The sequence below is a fragment of the Muscardinus avellanarius genome (genome assembly GCF_963383645.1).
Source record: "Muscardinus avellanarius genome assembly, chromosome: 1".
Lineage (NCBI taxonomy): Eukaryota > Metazoa > Chordata > Mammalia > Rodentia > Gliridae > Muscardinus > Muscardinus avellanarius.
In genome coordinates this window covers 226,027,726-226,044,582 of record NC_137786.1, presented here as the reverse complement: position 1 = coordinate 226,044,582, position 16,857 = coordinate 226,027,726, and the positions used below count along the sequence as shown (strand labels likewise).

General features: G+C 39.6%; 1 pseudogene across 1 annotated transcript; it reads right to left on the bottom strand.

Moving 5' to 3' along the window:
- Window positions 1-7,513: 7,513 nt before the first annotated feature.
- LOC308279701 (mediator of RNA polymerase II transcription subunit 28-like) lies at window positions 7,514-8,132 on the bottom strand (annotated as a pseudogene). The gene is made up of 2 exons: window positions 7,987-8,132; window positions 7,514-7,902 (listed from the first exon to the last, which is right to left on the bottom strand). The product of its transcript is annotated as a mediator of RNA polymerase II transcription subunit 28-like (transcript).
- Between the last annotated feature and the right edge of the window lie 8,725 nt (window positions 8,133-16,857).

Sequence of the window (16,857 nt, the reverse complement as noted above, 5' to 3'; positions counted from 1 at the left end):
TATTCTTTATTCTCGACTTTGTTGATGTCGGCTTTGATTTTAATAATTTCCTGTCTTCTACTAGCTTTGGAGTTAGACTGTTCCTATTTTTCAAAGGCTTTGAGGTACATCATTTGGTTATTTACTTGGTGATTTTTTTTTGTTCTTTTAATGTGGGCATTCAGTGCTATGAATTTTCCTTTTAATATTGCCTTCAAAGTGTCCCAGAGCTTTTGATACATTGCATCTCTGTTTTTGTTTGTTTCTAGGATTTTCTTGATTTCACTCCCTTCTATGACCCATTATTCAATTAGCAGTGTGGTGATCAGTCTCCACATGTTTATGTGGTTTCTCTGGGTCTTCTTATATTTGATTTCTAGTTTCATTCCATGGTGGTCTGAAAAGACGTAGGGAAGTATGTGACATTTTTTGAATTTGCTACTGCTCACTTAGTGGCCTAGGATGTGATCTATTTTGGAGAAGTTTCCATGAGCAGCTGAGAAAAATGTTAACTCTGCTGTAGTTGGGTCAAATATTCTATATGTCCAACAGGTCCATTTGGTTGATGATGTTCTTTAGGTCTGAGGCATCTTTACTGACCTTTGTCTGGAAGATCAGTCTAATGGTGTGAAAGGGGTGTTGAAGTCTCCCAGTATCATTGTATTTGGACTTATGTGTGGTTTAATGTCACAAAGAGTTTGTTTTATGAAAGTAGCTGCATGTATGTTTGGGGGCATAAATGCTGACTACTGTTAATTTCTCTTGCTGGATTGTACCTTTTATCAGTAAAAATGATCTGCTTTGTCTTTTCTAATGAGCTTGGGCTTGAGGTCTACGTTGTCTGATATCATAGTTGCTACTCCTGCTTGCCTTCGAGTTCCATTGGCATGGATTACTTTTCTCCAGCCCTTTACCTTTAGTTTGTTACTCTCTTTACTTATAAATTGTGATTCTTGTAGGCAGCAGATAGATGGATTCTGGTTTTTAATCCATTTTTCCACCTTATGTCTTTTTACTGGGGAGTTGAGGCCATTTATTTTCAGTGTGATTATTGAGAGATGATTTTTAATTCCTAATATTTTGAGTTTTAACTTCTGTTTGAGATAGTGTTTGGTTTTCTTTGCTTAGTTGTTTGATTTATGGAAATTCTTGTTTATTTGGTTCTGGCATGTATTAATTATTTCTTCTTTGAAGTTAATCTCTTTGAGTATTTCCTCTAGTGCCAGTTTGTAAGACATAAATTCTTTCAGCTTCTACTGGTTGTGGAAGATTTTTAGTTTCCCGTCCTACTTTGAGAGATAGTTTTGCTGAGTAGGGAATTTTTGGCTGCAAGTTGTTTTCCTTTAGAGTTTGGAATATGTTACTCCAGGTCCTTCTGGCTTTCATAAGTTGGTTTGGGAAGTCTGGAGTGATTCTAATTGGTTTGCCTCTGAATGACACTTGGTCTTTTGTTTTTGTTGCCTTTAAGATTCTTTTCTACATTGGTCAGTTTGACTATAAAGGTTCAGTGGCATGGTGAATCTTTTCTTTGATCTTGTCTGAAGGGGGTTCAATAAGTTTCCTGTACCTGTGTATTGACTGCTTGCTCTATGTTTAGAAATTTTTCTGCTACTACTTCTTTGAAAAGATTTTTGATCCCTTTGGTTTCACCCTCTTTTACCTCCTCTATGCCTATTATTCTTAGGTTAGCTCTTTTAAGATGGGTCTCTATCTCTTCAATGCTGTCGAATTGTTTTTCTACATTATATGCCATGTATTTGTTTTTGGAGTGATCATCTTTCAAGAGTGAGATTCTATTCCCCATGTGGTCTAATCTATTATTTATAGTTTGAGTTGATACCTTCACTTCAATAATTGCATCTTTGATTATTTTCAGACTCTCTACTTTTTTTTGGAAGTCCTGTATAATTTCTATCACTACATTCTTGATTTGTCCTTCTCACAATCTCTGAAATTCTGTGTTGTCACATTCTGTTATTGTGGTGGTGTGGGAACTCATTTCTCCCTTGTTATTCTTCCTTCTATGATTTCAGAAGTCTGTATCTGTTGCTTTTGACAGATTTCTCTCAGTCTCTAGGTGTCAGCTGGTATATCCAAGGGCAAGTTGTATTGTATTCAACAGTGAAGGTTGAGTGAGGAGCGAAGTGAAGTTGTAAATGCAAGAATAGGGTAAAGCCTCATATAGAATTGAATAGAAAGAGTATGAGTTTGGTAAGATAGAGTATAGTAGAGATTAGAGCTAGTAAATATGTAGTAGTATTCTAGTAAGCAATGTATTTAGTATGGTGATATAAAGTTGATTTAATCCAAGTCAAAGAAGAGAAAAGAAGAGAGAGAAAGAAAAAGAAAATGAATGGAGAGAAAAGAGTAGGTATGTACAAGGGAAGAGGCTTGGGAGAGGGGTTGAGAGGAGAACAAACAAACAAGCATACATATTTTCACACAAAAAAGAAAAGCAAAGAACCAAACAACAGAAAAATAATGCAACCCTAAAAATATATGACTAGTCATCAGACTGGGCCTCTGCAGTCTTTTTCTGGGCAGATACCAAGTGCCATTGGCACCTTTACTGCTGCAAGCCTTGTTCTCCAAGTCTTTATCTATGCAGAGGGCCAATATCAATGTGGCTGGATCTAGTGTTAAGCATAGGTCACCATCCACACTTTCCATGGATGTGGAGCCCGAATTTTTCCAAGGCTTTATAGGTGGCAGGTGCCTCTGGGACCAAACCTAGTGTAGGAATCTCTGTTCTCCACAGCTAGGGCTTGTCTGGTCTGACTTCTCCCCTTTCACTGTGATTGGGTGGTCTGTAGTGATCCTGGAGATCCTACTAGTTGTATATAGTGTTAAGTGTGGGTCTTCCTTCATGCTTTCCATTGATGCCAGGGCCTGAGTCTCTCTAAGCCTCTTCTAGGTCCAACAGCAGACTCCATTCTCACATTTGCCAGATTGAACTGCAAAGTCTCAGACTCAGCAAGTTTATTGCAGTTGTGCAAGTCCTTGGGGGTGCTGAGCTGGACATTCTCCTGCAGGGACATTGGGTTCATTTATGGTGTTGAGCACTGCTCTGAATCTCTGGAGGGTGTGGTGAGCTTGGCCACCACTGCTGCAAGTTGTAGTCAGTGTTTGTGCAGTAGAAACTTATGGCTTACAATTCTGATGATCTGCAGTGTGCTTACTTTGTTTCAAGTCATTGGTCGTTTTCTGTAAGTCTCTGAGTCAAATGCAATGAGGTAAGATGATGCTATTGTTGTGCCCACAGCTGTAGGCATTGAAGGTGGGTGGGATTATTTTAAGCTCTCTGATTAGTCTTCTAGATTTTTTCCCCCCTGCTATGTTTTACTTATTGTATACTTTTTAAAGTGATGGCTTTTTTCTTTTCTTTTCTTTCCTTTCCTTTCCTTTTTCTTTCTTTCTTTCTTTCTTTCTTTCTTTCTTTCTTTCTTTCTTTCTTTCTTTCTTTCTTTCTCTCAAGAATGCTGTCTTTAGGGCAATAGAGATCAGGTGTCAGCAGGACTGATATGTGCTGCTTCCCTCAGTTGCCATCTCCTTGAAAGGTTAATGGTCTATTAAACTTGCTTATCTTTAAAAAAAAGCTTTTTGTTTTGTTCATTTTTTTGTATTTGTTTTTGTTCTTTGTTTCACTGATTTCAGGTCTAATTCTAATTATTTTCTGCCTTCTCCTAGCTTGGGAGATTAGTCTGTTCTTGTTTTTCAAGGGCTTTGAGGTATGTCATTAGGTCGATGTTTTGGGTGACCTTCTATTTTTCTTATGTGGGTGCTCAATGTATAAAATTTTCTCTTAAAATGACCTTTAAGGTGTCCCATAGACTTTGCTATGTTATGTTTCTATTTTTGTTTAATTCTAGATTTTTTTATTTCTCCCCTTATTTCTTCAATGATCCAGTCCTCATTCAAAGTTGTATCACTTAATCTCCATGTATTTATGTAATTCCTTTGGGCCTTTCTGTTGTTGATTTCTACTTTCATTCCATTATGATCTGAAATGTCACAAGAAATTATATTACATTTTTAAAAACTTGCTAGTATTTACTCATGGCCCAGAATTTTTGGAAAAGTTTCCATGAGCAGTTAAGAAGTATGTGCATTAAGCTAGGTGTGGTGGTGCACGCTTGTAATCCCTGTGCTTGGGAGGCAGAGACAGGAGAATCGCACAGGTTTGAAGCCAGTCTTGCTGGCTTAAGAGACCCTGTTTCCAAATTAAAAAAAAATATATAAAATAGGTCTGGGAGTGTAGCCCGGAGGTAGAAGGGTTTCCAGGAACCTCAGTACCACCAAAAAAAAAAAAAACTATGTGCATTGAGCTGTTGTTGGTTGGAAAATGCTGTATATGTTTATTAGGTCTATTTGGTTTATAGTGTTGTTATGGTCTGAAAAGTCCCTACTGATTTTTTTGTCTGAAAGATCAATCTAGTGATGTATAAGGTGTGTTGAAGTTTCCCAAAATTGTATTGGTCTCTACCTAAGACCTAATGTCCTGAAGAGTTTCTTCTATTTGTGCACCCACCTTTGAGGCATAAATAATAGGGAATGTGCCAGTATTGGGAAATGGCTTTGGAAAATGTATTGGAAAATAGTTTTGGTGTGATGCAGACACTCAGGCAGGGAGGAGGAGGCTGCTGTTACCCTGCAGAGTTCTGGACACCAAAAATGATTAGCAAGAACACAAAAGAGTTGTAGCCCAGGGACTTCATATTTCAAAGACATGTTTACATAATAAATATCTTCTAGGAGACAGGCTAAAATTCCCTAAGAATGTGGGAGGATGATACAGGTCTTCCTCAAAGAAGGCAGATACCATGTGAGCCCTGACGTAAATCCAGTGACACATTTTGGGTCTTAATAAAGACCTGGGCTTGCAAGCTGGGTATGGTAGTGCATGCTTGTAATCCCCGCTCTTGGGGGGCTGAGACAGGAGGATTGCATGGGTTCGAAACCAGCCTCAGCTACTTAGTGAGGCTTTCAGCAACTTAGTGAGACCCTGTTTACAAATAAAATATAAAAAATATTAAAAAAAGTCTGGGAGCATAACCCGGAGGTAGAAAGCTTCTGGGTTCCACCCCCCAGTACCACCAAAGACCTGGGCTTGCACAGGAAACAGGGGCAGGCCTACACCTGCATTAGGTCAGGAGCAAATGTAAGGACTAAACAGGGTGTAAGATAAGTGAATCCTCATAATCACATCAAAAGGCTTGCCTCAGAGTTAATGTGTGGATCTACACCTAGTCAGGTCAGCAAGACTTAGTTAAGCACAGATGAAAGATAATCTCTATTAAAACTGTTCAGTATTCAAAAACATACCTTACCTTAAGTGACTTAACTTCAAGGTACTCCTCTCTCTCTCTTTCTCTCTCTCTCTCTCTCTCTCTCTCTCTCTCTCTCTCTCTCTCACATCTCTCTCTTCTCTCTCTCTCTCTCTCTCTCTCTCTCTCTGACATAGTGCTTTATGATTTCTTTCCCTTTTTTCTACCTTTGTAATAATAAAAATTGCTTATGTTTACAGCAGAACAGTTCTGGCTATTCTTTTTCTCAAAGTAGCTAAGAACAAGAACCTGTGCTACATCTCCCACTGTTACAATAAATATTTTCTATCATATCTTTTTATTTGATTGTTCTTTTTATCAATAAGAAATAAACTACTTTGTGTCTTCTGATAAATTTTGGCTTAAAATGTGCTTTGTCAGGTATGGGAGTTGCTACTCTGCTTATTTTTGGTCCCCATTTGCATGGAATATCTTTTTCTATCCTTTCACCTTTAGCCTACGAATATCTTTGGCTGTAAGGTGAATTTCTTGCAAGCAACATATAGTTGAATTATGTTATTTAATCCACATTGCAAGTCTATGCCTTTTAATCAGGGAGTTGAGACTGTTGTCATTTAATGTTATTATTTTTTATACTTTTATTGGTGCATTATAGTTCACAGAATAACAATGTTATTATTGGGAGCTGAATTTTATTTCCTCTCATTTTCAGTTTATATTCTGTTTGATACAGTGTTATTTCTCCACTTAGTTGCTCAACTGGTAGAGTTCATCCATTCTCTTATTCTGGAATTTATTTCTTTTTTCTTTTGTGTTTTATTTCTTAGAGTATTTATTTCTAATCTTAGCTTGTTAGTCACAAATTCTTTTAGTTTATGCTTCTCTTGGGAGGTTTTTATTTCTCTGTAAATATTTTATTATATAAAATTTATGGTCTCATATATTCCTAGTTAGGACCCCCAAACTTCCTGGGCATAGAATGTATCAAGGGGCACAGAAACACACACAAATCACTATCCTACTAGGGAGAACCAAGCAAGGACAGCGCCCTGGGGATGGAGGGGAGGGGGCACTCAGAGGCTTCATGGACCAGGTGACATTTGGTTCAGATTGGGAACACGGGTGGGTGCAGGTGAGAGTGATCTGCATGGCTAGACAAAATATGGTGAATCAAGATATGTGTCATGGACCTCAGACTTTTGAGAAGACAGTGGGGTGTGGGTACTGGGTAAAGGAATGTAATCAATAAAACCTTCATGAAACAGAGGGAATCCTCATCCAATAGGAGGGTAGATACTTACCAGTGCAGAGGCTCTAAATGCTCTCTTTGCAGGTGATGATAGAAGATTAGTCTGTAGGTCACCCTGGATCCCGAAGTCCTGATCCTTGGGAATCAAATGCATGAGCAAGAATCTTCCCTAAGGGGAACTGTCAAAAGAGTAAAACAAAACAACGCAAGCAAACACAACTCAAAAGTAAATGAGACCTCAGAGTAAGCGCTGACCCCTGACTTCACTTGCATCCCAGCTGTCATATTACTGAGACAGGGTCTTCTGTTACCTACAACTATTCATTACTACAGAGCCCAACATTAGTATATCATGCTCCTGATATATCCTTCTCAAAGACAGCAAACACCACACATAATAAACTTATCCCAAATAAAAACTAGCATAAGCTTAGGGATCTCCTATATTACTGTGGTAATTTAGGAAATTTTAACCCCCTTCTTATCCATCTACAAATATCTGTACCCTGTAATGCTCTGGAAGCATTACAATTGTTGCATTATATTCCTCTTCTTGAGGTGGTTCAAAGTCTTGAAACATGAACTTTACATAATTTTCTATAACATTATGGATGGGTAGTTATAAGAGGCCTACAGCCAAACTCTTTATCACTCCAGTTTTCAGACCATTGTAATTTTCTCTCAGAAGATAAAATAATGTAACAGCTGCAAACACAAAGAGATGAAGTCATATAAAAATTTAAAAATCAAACAAAATAACACAAGTTTGTCTTCAAACACTGCTAAAAGCAAAACCAACTTACTTTGTTTACCAAAGCTATAGGTATTTTATAAAGTACTGAAGAAATGAACAGCTCATAAAAATAAAAAAAATTTAGGTGGGAACATAAAACCAACATCAGCTCATTCTGCAGCAAAGAGTTCTTCTAAAATACCACGTCCACGTGGAGGGACAGACAGCAAAACTGTCTGTCTGGGGCTGCCATGCAGGTGAGACAAGTCAGGTCTGCTTCAGAGGTATAGGGATGTTGCCAGATGCCTGCTCAAGTTAGGCCAAGGAGTCCTGAAGGATTTTGGCATGCTTTTTGCATGTTGATGTCCCTCAGCACCTGCTGCCAGTGCCTCAGCTTGGCCAAGTGCTTCTGGACCAGCATGTTCCTATGCTGCAACTTGTTTCTCAGTTCTGAGACATCTTCTTTGATAACTTGTTCTTGTTTCTTCACAGAAATTAGCAACCTTTTTTTGTAGGAAAGAACATTTTATCTGTTATCAATATCAAGAAATTTCTGAACCCACAAACTGACCAACATCAGTTTGAATTTTTTCTTGATTGGTGCCATTGACATAATCCTGACTCACAAGAGACACAAAGCAAGCCTCAAATGATGACTACAACTCGTTTATCAACATACTGTTAGAAGGTCTCAGAGTGCCAAGTGCTGCCTGAAGATGTGAAGCCTGGCCAGGGATGACTACAACTCGTTTATCAACATACTGTTAGAAGGTCTCAGAGTGCCAAGTGCTGCCTGAAGATGTGAAGCCTGGCCAGGGAGTCCCTGTGGGTGCAGCAGAGGCCTGGGTGGCTGGCCCGAGAAAATACTGCCCAGCAGAGCTGCCATGTTTGATCTTTATAAATTTTGAAAGACATATTTCTGGATAAATCAGTCTTGGTTGGAAATTGTTTTCCTTTAAGGTTTATAGTACATCATACCAAGCCCTCCCGACTTTCATGATTTGGGTTGAGAAGTTTAAACAAATTACTTACTCTTTTGTCCCTGAATATCGCCTTTTTGCTCTTGATGAATTTAAGATTCTTTCCTTGACCTTTATATTCATCATTTTGAATATTATCTGGCAAGGAGAAGTTCTTCTTTGCTCTTGTCCTAATGGGTTCTGAACGGTCCCCGTATGCGGGTGTCCATCCTGCTTTCCATGTTTGAGTAATTATCTAATATAATTTCTCCAAAAAGGTTTCTAATGCCCTTGGTTTGTGTACCAGTATTGGGAAGAGGTGTCAAAATGTATTAATGTACTAGTATTGGGAAATATTTTCAATTTTCAAAATATATCTTTGGTAGTAAAAATACTCAGGAGCTTCAGGGAAAGGGCTGCAGAATTCCAGGCACCAAGGGTGATTAGCAAGACAACAGAGATAGTCTCAGGGTCTTTTTCATTGTAAAGATGAGATTTCCCAAGGATGTGGAAGGATGCCATAAACCTTCAAGAGATCCCAGACTTCGATAATCATGGGAGGATGCCATAAGCCTTTAAGAGATACCATAATCTGATGATTAATGAATACATTTTGTGGTATCACAAAAGGCTTGAGGTCTGTACTGGAGACAGGACAGACCTACAGGAAGGAATCCCCACATCAAGAGACTGGCACCAGAGGGGGCAGATCTAGTTGGGTCAGAAGATGGGTTATAAAATACTCTGTATCCAGGAATTATCGGTGACTTCATTTTGGGCCACCTCCTTATACTATCTCAGAATAGTATAGGGCTGTAAACTATCTCCTATATTTCTATAGGATTTAGCTTCTTCTTTACTGGAGCTAGTCACCAAGAGCTGCTAGATTCTGGCAACTCCCATCTCCTGTGCAGGCTCACCAAGATGGTTTCTGCCCTAGCTCTCTGCTCACCAGATGAGATGCTTGGAGATCTTTTTAATTCTCTGTTTTTTGTGCTGCTTCTGATTCAATTATGTTGAACTTTCTTCTCTTGAGTTCTGACTGTTTTCTTTTTCTTGTCAAAAAGCAGTCTTTCCACTGGTTAGTTTTGAGTATCAGAATAGTCAAAATGTACTGCTTTCTTCTATTGCACCATGTTTAATTCTGAGATGCTCATTTATTTATTTTTGTCTTTAAAGAGACTCATTTCTTTTTTAAATATAATTTTATTGGTATATTGTAGTCTCACATAATAATGAAGTTTAGAGTGATAGGGGCATACATCACACAGCACTTGGTGATCTTCTCCCCAACTCCCTCTTCACTCCCTTCTCTTCTCGGTACATTACATTGAGATTTATGATTTTACAAATGTAAATGATGTCAATGGAAGTGTTTTCTTGGTGAATTCTTCCTTCCCCAAATCACCATTCTCTCTTAGGCCTCCAATCATTCCACTGTTCTTAGATAAAGGATGTTTCTCTTCCTTTATATAAAGTTCCTCTTGTATTCCAATTACTCCCTAGCTTACACATATGAGAGAAAACATATGAACCTTCACCTTCTGTGACTTGACAGTCTCAATGTTCTCGTTGCTCATCCATTTTCCTGTAAATGATTTAATTTTTTCTTTATGCTTGAGTAGAATTCTATTGTGTGCATATTCCATAATTCTGTCATCCATTCATCTGTTGATGGACACTTAGGCTGGTTCCCTGATTTGGTTATTGTGAATTTGTGCTGCTATAAATATGAATATGCATGTGCCTCTATAATATTCTGATTACAGTCTCCTTGGAAAGATACCCAGGATTTGTACGACTGGTTTGTATTGTGGTTCCATTCTCAGTTTTCTGAGGAATCTCCATGCTGATCTCCACAGTTGCTGGACTAATTTGCCAGACCACCAACAGGGTATAATAGTTCCTATTTCCCCACATCCTTGCTAGCATTTATTGTTGCTTGACTTCTTTATGATTAGCATTCTAATTGGTGTTAGATGGAATCTCAGTGTCATTCTGATTTGCATCTCCCTGATTGCTAATGATGTTGAACATTTTAAAAATATATTTATTGGCCACTTGTATTTCTTCTTTTGTTCTACATCTATTTAGTTCAATTGCCCATTTTTCGATTGTGTTTTTTTTTAGTGTTAAGTCTTTCAAGTTCTTTTTATATTCTAGATATTAGTCCTCTATCAGAAAAATGGCTGGCAAAGATCTCCCAATCTGCAGGCTCTCTTTTTAGATTCTTGATGGTTTCCTTTGTTGTGAAGCAACTTTTAATTTAATGCCATACCATTTATTAATCCTCATTTTAATTTCCTGAGTTTTAGGGGTCCTAATAAGGAAGTTTCTACCAGTGCCTATAATATGTTGTAGTGTTGGTCCTTTGCCCTCCTCTAGTAATTTTTTCTCTTTCTTTCTCTATATCTCTTTTTTCCCTTTGTTACTGGGATTGAACCCAGGGACATTTTACCTCTGAACCATACCCCCAGACCTATTTTTCAGACTTTATTTTAAAATAAGGTCTCATTAAGTAGCAGAGGGCCTCATTAAGTAGTTGAGGATGGCTGTGAATCTGTGATCCTCCTATACCAGCCTCCCAAGTACCGAGATTACAGGCATGTGCCCCATGCCTGGCTGAAGACATTAATTTCTAAAGGAGGTTTTGCATTAATAAAATGTTTATTGTGGTGATGCATGCTTGTAATCCCAGCATTTGGGAGGCTGAGACAAGAGGATCCGGGTTCATGGAAAGCCTCAGCTACTTAGTGAGACCCTTTGCAACTCAATGAGACCCTGTTTCAAACTAAAGAATAAAAATAGAGATGGGCATGGTAGTGCATGCTTATAATCCCAGCATTTGGGAGGTGGAGACAGGAGGTAGAATGCCCCTGGTTTGCAGACAGCCTCAGCTACTTAGCGAGGCCATTCACAACTCAGTGAGATCCTGTTTCAAAAAATATATAGACTAAAAAATAGGACTGAGGCTGTAGCTCAGAGGTAGAATGCTCCTGGGTTCCATCCACAGTATTACAAAAAAAAAAAAAAGAATAGGAATTAGTAAGAATTAGTGAGAGTTATAGCTGCAGACTTCTCAATCAGAATGGCCATGAGTCCACTTGGGATCGATTTATCTCAGAAAAGATGGGCGAGGATTCGGGTGCTATTCTGCAGCCGCTTATCCGCAGTGATTCTTTCCCCTCTAGGAAATAAATTTCTTTAAGTTTCTATTTACGGCGCTTCTGGAAAGAATCTGACATGGACAAAAGCTTCTTGAGCTATTGATACTTTATTACAAGAACCCAGAAAATTTATACCCTTCACCAGTGAGATTAATAGTAAGAAAAAAGAGGGGAGTGCAATTACTGCAAAACAATAGTGAATAACATGTAAACAAAGGTAAAAAAAAAAAAAAACTAGTCCAGCATTCAAGGGATTAGCTCCGGATCTTTTCCCGGATCTTGCAGACAGTGGTTCCAAAGGGAAAATTCCAGAAGGAACGGGCACACCCAGGGCTTGGAGGCCTCTCATGGAATCTTCTTTAAATTTTTTGGAACTTTCCATCTTTAGGGCTTAGTCCATATGGCAGGCATGGGGAGATGTGGCGATACAGGTGGATGTGATGGAGTTCTCCCAGGTGTCGTCTGCCTTGCCTTCTAAAATCTGAAAGCTTAAGCAAACTCACAACACAGTTTGGCAGATAAACACCAAAAAATACCATAAAGTTTTTAGATTTAGTTGTCAGATGTACTTCCTTAGCTGCTGAACACTTTTCCTCAAACGATAGGCTTATTAGAAACCTATTCATCTTATAAATAATCCATATTCCTGTCCCAGACCCTTTGCAATATCCTTTTCTTAGCCACGTGGTGCCTCCCTGTCTCGGGCAGGGCTCATACTGGGTGTAAAGGTCAAGAATCTTCCTAGCCATCAGCTTCATTGTATTGGGCAGTATTAGTTGCTCATAAACTAGGTTGCTTTGATGTCACACCCAACGTTTGTCTTCCTGTATCTGGGCAGGATCACAAAGAGAGGGGTAAATAGAGGCACCAGGTTGCCTCCCTTCTAGGGCTTTTGTTGTAAGTTAGTCATTAGGATGAAGGTCAGAGATTGAGGGAAAATCTGTGTTTGTAATTACTGAATGGAATGCTGCCACTGCATCTAAATTCTAACTAAATTTTATTACCATTTGAACAAAGCCGGGGACATTTAGAGGCTTAGACAAATTACCAGAAAGTTTGTTTTCCAAGGACTCAGTTTCTTTCACAGTCCTGATCTTACACCACCAGAGCAATTTTTGTGGAGAGTTAAAAGAATCATTACCAAAAGAATAATAGTTATGAAAGAATATCTAAAAGTGGGGGGAGTACTTTGGCCAGAGACAACACCCTCTCTCGGGGCTTATTTCTCGAGTTGAGATCCTGCCGATTAGCTGCGTGGGAGGTCTTCACGCAGATGCTGAGAGAAAGCAGGTGGTCTCGGCAAGTTATCTTCTGGCAGGATTATCTTCTTAGCCAAACTCCAGAGTTCCATCTCATGGAATCTGACCTTTTATTTTTTGTGGTACTGGGGATGGCACCCAGGGGCATTCTACCTCCAAGCTATACCATCAGCTTTATTTTTTTATTCTTTATTTTGAAACAAGGCCTCACTAAGTAGCTGAGGCTGACTGCAAACCTATGATTCTCCTGTTTCAGCCTCCCAATTGCTGGGATTACAAGCAGCACCACAACAGGTTCAAACCTGACCTTTTCATCCACTGTCATCCTGTTCCTGAATTTAAATTCATCACTCTCCTTACTTTAAATTCATTTCCCCCTATCATCTTCATTTCAGTTTTGTTCTCTCTGTGTTCCAAGTCTCCAGCCATCTTTCCTGTAGACATTTATATGTCTTTTTTGTGGTACTGGGCGATGGAACTCAGGGGTTTTCTGTCTCCAGGATACACTCCCAGACCTATTTTATATTTTATTTGGAAACAGGGTCTCACTAAGTTGCTGAGAGTCTCACTAACTAGCTGAGGCTGGCTTTGAACTTGTGTGATCCTCCTGTCTCAGCTTCCCAAGTACTGGGATTACAAGCGCATGCCACCACCCTCTGCTTGACATTTATATGTATTATGAAAATTCTTCTGAAGTCAATGTCTTGCTCTTTGGGACTCAAAACAATGGTGATTCTTAGTAGTGAGTCATACACGTGGAAGAGTCACTAGGGCTCACTGCTTTTCATGTTTTCTTCTTTCTGGGGAAAGAACTAAAAATTCTTCATATTCCTATGTGGTTAGGTGAGGTTATGTGGCCAAGGGCTGGCTTATCAAATGTGGTCAAAAGGTTCACCCTACTTCCAGGTCCCACCATATAGACACTCCTGATTAGAATTTTTTTTTTTTTTGCAGTGCTGGGAGTTGAACCTATGGACATTGTCTCTCTGAAATACACACACACACACACACACACACACACACACACACACACACACACATATATATATATATATATATATATATATATATATATATATATATGTGCTGTGGATGGAACCCAGAAGCAATGTACCTCCAAGCTACACTCCCATATCTATTTTTTATTCTTTTATTTTGAAACATGGTCTCACCAAGTTGTGGAGGGCCTCACTAAGTAGCTGAGGCTGGCTTCTAATCGGGATCCCCCTGTCTCAGCCTCCCAAATGCTGGAATTACAAGTGTGTGCCACCATTCCCGGCTACTCCCAGACATATTTTCATTCTTGATTTTGAAATAGGGTCTCTCTAAGTTGCAGAGGGCCTTACTAAATAGCTGAGACTGAACCTGTGATCCTCCTGTCTCAGCCCCTTAAGTACTGGTATTACAAGCATGTCCCACCGTGCCTGGATGAATTCTTTTTCTTTTTTGTGGGTCTGGGGATAGAACCCAGGGAAATTTGACCTCCAAGCTACACCCCCTGCCCTATTTTTTATTCTTTATTTTGAAACAAGGTTTCACTAATTTGTGGAGGGCCTCATTAAGTAACTGAGGCTGTCCTCAAACCATGATCCTCTGGTCTCAGCCTCCCAAATGCTGGGATTACAAGTGTGGGCCACCACGCCTGCCTTTCTTTTTTCTTTTCTTTTTTTTTAAAATAATTTTTAACTGATGCTTTGTAATTGCACATGATAGTGAGATTCACAGTGATATATCTATGTATGCACATGCCATTATTTAATCTCTTTCCTTCCTGACTCTATAATTCTTATTTGTCTCTCCTTTTCTCTATCTGCCGTAAATAGAATTCTGAGGATCTGGAGAAACATGGAGCTCAAGATGAAAGAATCTTGCATCTCTGGATGGCATATACTCTTTCTACAGATCAGCATTGGCCTAGAACATGAGCAAGCAGTGCACTTCTGTTGCGGACATTGTTGTCACAACAGTTGTCCTCCTCTGATTCAGCAGCTGCTTTGGCTTGGACCTGACCATAATGGGAAAGATGGTACAGTAATATCAATAGATCCCAGTAAAATAGCAGCTGAACTGCCAGATAAGCCTTCTCCTAACACCATCCCCACTCCTTTCACTTAAGAGACTAGAAAATTCTCAGATGAACTGAATTGGCTCTCATGCTTTTGTCCTACCCTCGCTTTACCTTCTAATGGAGAAAGTAGAAAGAGAAAGGAGTGGAGGTCCCTACTTGCAGAAACGGAAGAGTCTGTGAGTGGAATAAATCTGCTATATCTTGTGGAGTTAGTTCTTGGCATCTACCAACCTTTGTTCAAGACTGTCACAAAGTTAGGTGAGCTGCCCACTGCCTCCACCCATGGGCGAGATTTTCCTATGGATACTCCTACTAACAGCATTAGCTTCCTCTCCCAGGAGGAAATCATGAAGTTAATTGGGGATCTTCTCTCCCTAGCAGAAATTTTGGATTTGCTTTGCTCAGCAAGCCACAAATGGAGTTCTCCTTTCCCAAATGTTTCAGCCAGCATTCTCACTGCAGTAATCCAAAACACCTGACCACCACGCTCTAGAGGAAGAAATTTGTTCATGGTTCTGGAGATTTCATGGGCTCAGTCCCTGTTAACCCAGGTTATACCTGCAGAATTCAAGGGATGGGGGCAGGAGGTGGAGAGCACAAGCAGAGGCACCTGCTCTCACATCATGGAGGCCAGAAGTAGGAGAGGGCAAGCAAAGGGGTTCAAGGACACAAGCCAACCCCAAGGCCACACCCCCAGTTGTTCACTTCTTCTGGCCACACTAAATAAATAAATAAATCTGTTACGATGGATTTATCCACTGATGGGATTACAACCTTCAGGATTTAATTATATCACTTCTGAATATCAATATATGAGTTCTTTCAGGGAACATTCTTTATTTTGTCACAGGGGATAGAACCCAGGAACTTCAATCTACCTCCGAGCTACACCCCTAGCCCTGTTTTATTTGAAACAGGTCTTGTTAAGTTGCAGGGGCCAAAGTTGCTGAGATGGGCCGCAAACCTGTGATCCTCCTATCTTAGCTTCCCAAGTACTGGTATGACAAACATGCACCACTATGCCCATCTTAGAACATTCTATATATCTAAATCATAACATCAACTCTTTTTTTTTTTTTTGCAGTACTGGAGATAGAACACAGAGGCATTCTACCTCCGAGCTGCACCCCCAGCCCTATTTTTATCCTTTATTTTGAAACCAGGTCTCACTGAGTTGCAAAGGGCCTCACTAAGTAGCTGAGGCTGTTTGCAAACTGCGATCCTCTGGACTCAGCCTCCTGAATGCTGGGATTACAAGCGTGCGCCACCACACCCAGCTATAACATCAACTTTTAAGTGCCAGCTCCCATGAGTGTACTACTTAGTGGCAATCCTGAGTTCACTGTGGCATAAATGTGGCATATTCGTTTAACCATTCTGTCTTCTTGCATTCACTGTTTTCTTTATTTGAGTTGTTTTTCTTTCCTCTTAAAAAGGTCTTCACACTGTTAATGTTTTTTTGTTTTGTTTTGTTTTTTTTGGTGGTACTGGGGTTCCTGGAAACCCTTCTACCTCTGGGCCACACTCCCAGACCTACTTTTTTATATTTTTATTTGGAAACAGGGTCTCTTAAGCCAGTGAGGCTGGCTTCAAACCTGCACGATCCTCCTGTCTCCACTTTCCAAGTGCGGGGATTACAGGTGTGCGCCACCATGCCTGGCTGTTAATGTTTTTTGTAACTCCCCCAAAGAGTGCCAACAATGCTTCACGAGCAGTTTGTTTATTTTATTTTATTTTTTTGGTGATAATGGGGATTGAACCTAGGAAATTCTATCTCTGAGTTATATTCCTCTTTTCTTTTGAAATAGGGTCTCACTAAATTCCTGTAGGCCTCACTAAGATGGTGAGGCTGGCCTTGAACCTGTGATCTTCCTGTCTCAGCCTCCCCAGTACTGTGATAACCAGCATGCGCCACCACACTTGACTTGTTTATATTTATATTAAGGCATTTTAGGGTATATCTTTAGGGAAGTGCCTTTACTTAATCTTCTTGCAGCAATATGAACCCCAGCACTGTCAGGCACATGTATGTGCTCTGTGTATATTTGTGGAACAAATAATTGAAAGTGAGTAGTGGAAGATATAACGACATCACCTTAAAGCAGCATCACCCATATGGTCCGCAGTATAGGCTATGAGACCGAGCTCTTTTAGGACT